This window comes from Sinocyclocheilus rhinocerous, unplaced genomic scaffold (assembly GCF_001515625.1).
Source record: "Sinocyclocheilus rhinocerous isolate Xijiao unplaced genomic scaffold, SAMN03320098_v1.1 scaffold1339, whole genome shotgun sequence".
NCBI classification, from domain to species: domain Eukaryota; kingdom Metazoa; phylum Chordata; class Actinopteri; order Cypriniformes; family Cyprinidae; genus Sinocyclocheilus; species Sinocyclocheilus rhinocerous.
In genome coordinates, this window is record NW_015634830.1 from 39,509 (window position 1) to 46,979 (window position 7,471).

Below are 7,471 nucleotides of genomic sequence, written 5' to 3' on the forward strand. Positions count from 1 at the left end.
CGCGACACGGACCATAAACACGCTTCCCTATATTCACTCTGAGGTCACGGGTCAACAGCATTCACTGAAAACTCCTGCGGATTCCCCATAAAAACACGCTAATGCATTTACACGTGCATGCTGAAGCGCTTGGATGGCTTTTTACTATATTTGGCTGCACTCGCATGTCTCAGGCTTCAAAAGATTTACTGTAAACGCTGCTGATCATTTGTTAGGAGGCGTGCGGCTTACGAGAGTGGAGGCAGAGCAAGGAAGTCGGGGGAGGGGAGGCTAGAAATGTAAACAAAACAAACCCGTAAATAGGGGAGGGAAGAAAGCCTTGAGGCGCTTGCTTAGGAGGAAAGGAAAGAAAGCACTGGAACGCAGCCGAAGGTATGAAAGCACCTTGTTTATGCAACCGCGCACTGGAAAACACACAGAAATGTGACAAACACACTGGCCGGGTGACCCGTCATTCAAGGTTCATCGGTCCAAGAACTCGACAAACAAAAACAAGCTTCAGAAGAATCATCCAGGCTGCCGATATCACCAGATTACGCAACACAGGTGAACAGGAAGTGCAAAAATGATTCGCTATTAGGCTGTGGTCAATACCAAGGCGTTCACCAGCACAAGCAAAAACGAATGCTAATTTCACGTTTGCAGACACAATGACGTCTTCCTGAAGAATCAACCTCTGAAAGAACACTTAAAATAGTTCACTTCATCAATCATAAGATGCCGTTTTTTGCATTTTAAGGGTGCAAGTGTGCACACTTCACCACAGGAGTGAGCTGTGGACCGGCTTGGGCAAGTTGTGGGAGTGCCTGTCATGAACAAACATCCCACAACACCTCAACGGCAAGCACACGAGCACGGGCAGAACGTCCATGTCACTTAGCCAATAACGAAAAACTACAGTACAAAAATCCTCGTCTTTTTTTTTTTTTTAAACAAAATTGGGACTCATTTAAGTCAAAGGAATTGGATTCACATGAATTATTATTCATTCATAATCTTAGCCTTGGCCGGTTGGTGCTTAATTTGAAGATCCCCACATTGGGCGCCAAGTTTTGCATAAAAGTATTATAAAACACAATATGGGATGAGCAATTTTCATGTTTGCATTGTGCAATCTCCAAAAATGGGTTCAAAGTATTTAACCAAGTACTTGTAAGGTAAAATCTAAATGGTTTTATGCCAAAATGTTGATTACCCCAAAAATGTGGTTCCACTCGTCAGCCGTTTTCTATATTTAAAATAAATAAATAAATAAATGGAGGTTGCGATGAGAAAGTAACAATGGAAGTGAATGGGGCCAAGATATAAGCAGCAAGTTAACATGATTTCAGTTAAAAAAATTCTTATAGCAGGTATTTAGTTGGGCCAAATATGAATATTTACAATAATTTTGCTAAAATTTGAAATTGCACTTTTAAAAACAAAAGTTTAAAAAGGAGGTCTCTGTGGCAATTTTTTCCAAATTTTATTGAAATAGTATATTTTAATGCCATAAACTGAAACAACTGCCGAAATCATGATTTAAACAGTTTTATGGCTCAAATAAACAACTTTCAACAGAAGTAATAATATAAGTGCTTTTATAAAATTATAAATGTTTGTTAAATCCACCACAATCCTCCTTTAATAGCAATTTTAGCCAAGAAGTCCTCATACCGCGTATAATGCACAAGGAAGTGTTTTGAGACACATTTCTCAAAATTACAATTGGGTTTCCCCCTCCATATTTGGGATAAACAAACACTAACCAGTTTTTAATGTGTAACTGTCCTTTACACCCAGACTGCTGAACAATTAACTCATCAGCGTAGACTTTAACACACAAATTACTTGACTGTCACAGTGACTGGCAGGACAGACTCATGTGCCTTGAGCAGGTGAACTTAAGAGGTGGTGAAAAAATGCAAAGCTTAGCTTCTCCACACAACCAAAGTGACAAAATCGGATTAGGCCAATCAAAAAAAACATCAGTCTAATTGGCGGTTGACACATGCTATTCACATTCAAGGGTCATTCCTGGTCCTAAGCTTCTGGTCAATGACAAAAATTGGATTATGGCATCATAAGAAGGGGACAAACAGACCATCAAGGTCGTGCAGAATGTTCTGTGGCTGAGACAGTGATTCAATTAAAGGGGTCATATGATGCGATTTCATTTTTTCCTTTCTCTTTGGAGTGTTACAAGCTCTTAGTGCATAAAGAAGATCTGTAAATTTGCAAAGACTAAAGTCTCAAATCCAAAGAGATATTCTTTATAAAAGTTAAGAGTCAACCACGCCTGCCTAAAACGGCTCGTTCTAACACGCCCCCACATATCTACCTCACTATGCGGGAAGATTTGCATAACGCCGCCCAAATGTTCACGCAAAGAAAGAAGGCGTAACTTTTACTCTCGCTGTAGTATTGTCGCCGCTGCCGCCATGTCCTGAAGACGCTGTGTGCTTCGTTGTGAAAGCGAAACTACTTTCAAAAGAGGACGATATCCGCTTCGTCACGCCTAGAGCTGATCTGTGCTGGTCGCTGAGGAAATACATCATAGAGGAGAAACAATAATGTACAGTATGTGGAAAATAATGTGTTTTTTTTACTTTAAACCGCATAAACACATTTCATTACACCAAATACACAAAATAATGTTCTTTTTAGCAGCATCATATGACCCCTTTAAAGATTCCTGCAGAAGAACAGTGAGTCACCTGTTATCTAGATGGTTAGCTGGTTCCTCAGTGCGGGCATCTGTCTGGAAGGAGTTACTCACAGCAGCTGTTCTTACAGTGAGTCACAGTCTCTCTCTGCCTCTGCTTGCCCTTCTGTATGTGTCTCTTTCAGGTAGTTTGCATATTGCATCCACAAGCTATATCCAAATTATTGACAGTAAAGTCATATTTTATCCAAGTTTGCAGTCTAAATTAAAAGTGATGAGACCAAATGTTTGTGTATCACAAAATAATGGCAAGTAACCACATCTTTCTATTGAGTTTTACAGGCTGCATGCAATAACATACAGCGTGACCAATGCAGTCTGCCTCATAAGCCGATTTTTAGTGAATCCTATACATGCAGTGCAATCAGTGTGGTCAGAGTCAAAAATGTGTGTTTTTGATGCACTAAAAGAGCTGGTTCTTAAGAGTCATTTGTTTGTGAATTGGACTTCACTGGTCGTGCTGTATGTTTTTGATTCACTAAAAAAGCCAGTTTAAAAGAGTTGTTTGTTCGTGAATCAGACTTAAATAGTTGCGCTGTATGTTTTTATTATCTAAAAAGGAATGGTTCATAAGTAACATTCATGAATTGTATGAACCGGCTTTTTTCATGAATCATTCAAAACACCCAGAAACTTAAGAGTTACTGTTGGAATCCCTCAATTTGTTCATGATTAACTAAAAAGAGCCAGTATATAAGAGTTGGGTGTGCTGTATGTTTTTGATTCACTAAGAGCCGCTCCATAAGAGCCATTTATTTGTGAATCGGACTTCTTTGGTTGCGCAATATTTTTTTTGATTATCTAAAAAGGAACAGTTCATAAGTCATTTGTTCATGAATCGTATGAACCAGCTCTTTTCATGAAGCATTCAAAAGATCCACAAACTAACGGGTTACTGTTTGAATCCTTCAATTTGTTCACAAGTTTACAATTGTAAACTTATTATAATAAAATATTACACAAGAAATATTATGATGAATATCCATCTAATGGTTGGACTAATGGTTGTCCCTCCCGCAATTGACAAAATCGGAGATAAAATAAATCGAAAAGAATGCAGAGATCCCATCCGATTGGATTTGAGGCAGTGCAGTAAAGAGACTCCAGAGAGCAGCAGCGGGGTCTGTGGTGAATGTACATGTGCGGAGAGGGCTGACGGGACGGGTTGGGCTGGGCTGACCCTGCTCTAGAGACCTGAAGCATTGCAACGGCTGCAGTGCAGATACGGAGCTGCTTCATATTCACGAAGCAGCACACAGCGCCAGACGCGCTCCTTCCCGTCAGAGAGAGCTTGACTGTTTCCAGGGTTACGGTGATATCCGAATAATCTGGTTTCCTCGTCAATGACCTCTGGGTGAGCAGGGGAAAGGGTTACGGATTTGATTGCACAGGTGCCGCGGTTTCCAGAGCGGAGCGCGTGAACTTTTCCCCTTGAGGATGTTTCTGTACATTTTTTCCTTGCGACGTTTCCAAATCTTAGCCCAGCTTCTCATGCAACCTCAGAAAAACATTAAATTATCTTTACTTTAATCCAAAGATATTTGGTGTGTTCTAGGTATACACTGTATCATCAGTATGTAAGAAATTAATGATAAAAAAATGTCTTTTAGAAGAAAACGCTTCCCCGCCAAAGACGAGTTTTTACGGCTTTCTGTGTTATACACTCGGGGGCGCTATTACGCATCTCCTGAACGAGTACAAAACCTCCCGAACAAAAACACACGTAAACAGGACGGAGAAACGAGCGATAACTTATGTAAACAGATGCATATGAAAAATAATGCGATCATCAGCAATAGACAGCATATAAATGAAAACTGCATAATGTTACAGAGTAAAATGTTGATCCAGGAAGTGGTATATGTCTGCGCACGCTTTGGAGGTGTTGATGGAAGCGATTTACTGGATTTATGCTTTATATATATAAAAATACACCTTGCCACGTGTACTGCGTTAGGCTAACCGAGATTTGTCATTTGCACTTATATATTGTTGCTCTTTAGTTAGCTTTGACTGCTTTTATTGTCCTCATTTGTCGCTTTGGATAAAAGCGTCTGCTAAATGACTAAATCTAAAATGTAATGTAAATGCTTTGATAATCGTACTGAATATTATCCAGATGTAGTTTTTGATAAAAATGAAATGATTTTCTTTCCTTTTTGCTCAAAATTATGCATTTTTTATGAAACCTACCTATATTCAAGTGTTGATAAAAAAAGAATGCTTTAAGCTAGAATAAAACGGATTGTTTTGTTTAAAAGTAGAGGCTCTGATCTTTGTATTGCTTATTCAAATATTCATACAGAAAAATATACTGGAGGCCATCAAATTTTTGAGAAATTTTAGAGAAAATCATCAAAATTGTTGACAGCGGCTGGCAACTTTTTTCAAAAATGCTGGCGGGGAAAGAGTTAATTGTCATTGATAATGACAAATATGCATCACAGTGATAAAAGACTTTTATTAAAAACACTGCAAAATCAACGCATTGCTAATATTTTGGGGGTGTTTTGCATTATTTTTTGGTCAAACAGTTTTTTTTTAAGTTTGTTTTTTATATGAAAAATATGAATGACAAAAATAAATGCTTTTTCAAATAGTGTTGATGAAAATGACAAAAATAAACACTGCGAAATATCAATGCACTAATGAAGCACTTTTTACATTTTAAAAATAAAAATACGCATTACAAAGATAAATGCTTTTAATTAAAAATACGTTTCTGATATTTCAGTGTTTTTATCTAGCCATGTTTTCATCAACACTAAGTTTTGTCATCGGTAAAGATAATACTCATCATCACAATGATAAATCATTTTAATTCACACATAATGTTGATGAAATTATGACGGTAAGTCACTGTAAGTCAACAAAATATTATCAATGCACTATCAACGTTTTTTTTAACTGTCACCGGTAATTACAAAAAAATGCATCACAATGCTAAATTATTTTAAAAAAAAACATTCCTAATATTTTGCAGTATTTTTTCCTCATATTTGTCAACATTTCGTTTTTTGTCATTGATAAAGAAAAATATGCATCACAATAATAAATAAGTGATTTTAATTCAAGCGTGGTGTTGACGAGAATGACAGGAAAAGAAAAATCTAGGGAGAATATGATCGTTACAAATAACCCAAATAACAGTCAACAATGAAAGGTAGTTTAGCCAATTCCACTATCAAACCTATTCACTGTTAGCGCAATGCTCTACTAGTTTAGCTACATATCTTAATTTAGCTTACTGTAAAATAATTACCACGATAACCATCTATTTTTGCATTTTCTGGAAAAGAAAAGTGAAAATATGTCGCTCACTGCCAAGATGTTAGAATGATTAGTCATAGCTGAACTGTTGTGATTGGTTGTTAGCATGCTGCGAGGTGGGCACTTGCTTAAAAGAGCCTATCCTGAAGTGTCTATAATACTTTTACTCCCAGCAACAATATCCCAATTCAATTAAATACACTGACTTCTAGTTAATTTCCTGGAATATGTATTAATAAGAGCTGCTTTGAGGCTGTCAAATAATGAAAGTACAGCTCAGTTGGTGAGCAACGCCAATGACTCACTAAGAAAAGACAATAGGACAGCAAATGCAGGGAGCCAAAGACAAACAGGGAGCAATTTTGTTACTAGTTCATGGCAGAAAAGCGGAAAAAAACACGTCCTTGTAAAGTCTTGATACTGTACATTTAGATTGTGTACACCTTCAGCATCTGTGACCTTGTTTTTGGATCACAGAGTCGAAGTATAATGCAACTTAAGATGAGGAAAGTTTAATGCACTATGTAGTGTACTTGGAGCGCACCTAATGAAACAGGTGCTGAATCAGAAATAATTCAAACAGGAAATGGCCTACAAGCATTCTGGCCTATATATGGCCTCTATATATGGAATACTGGGATATGAAACACATCTACAATTGAGGAAATGGTGAAGTCTATAATACAAGTCTATAATGTGCAACATATGAAAACGTATCAGTGTCGATCCTGCTTACAGTGCAACAAAAGATTGCAAATACCCCTGAGAATGGCTGTGAATACAGTTTCTGGCTTATGACTTGGTGAAACGATTCCAGAACCCAAAATGATGTGTAAAAAAAAAAAACTCACACTTTTATAATGGTCATCTAATGCAAGGTTTTAAAGTTTCCATATTTCACACATTTTCTTGATGTCTCGCTTTACGACAATGGCTATTTTTTGAGCCAATTAATTGGAAAAAAGGCTTAATTTTCTTTAAGCAAGACACAATTTCTTATTTCTATAATTAAGATGATTAGGCACAATTCCCATTACAACAAATTGGGGAAAAAAACATTCATTAGCCTATATATTTAAAGTGTAAATTATTCACATAATGGTGGTACTTGTTAAAACAATTTTATTAAAGTGTAAAATGAAATTTTTATTGTAAAAATGTATTATAATAATACACAAACAAAAAATAATTTATAAATAATGCACGGTTAAAAAAATCAGTTTAAAAACACTTAATGTGCTTATTTAATTATGAAATGTCACAGTGCAAAAATATTAATGGTATAGAATTAAGCAAAATAATTATAAAATTTATATCTGAACAAATATAACATCAAATATAAAAACTAATTCGTTTTATGCAACTTATTCCAAATTAATAATTTTTTCTCCTTTTTTTAAGATTTTAATGTTCAAAAACATTTCAATAAAAATGTGCTTAATTATGAAAAGTCAAAAACATATTAATGGTACTAGAATTGTGCAAAATAAAATGATA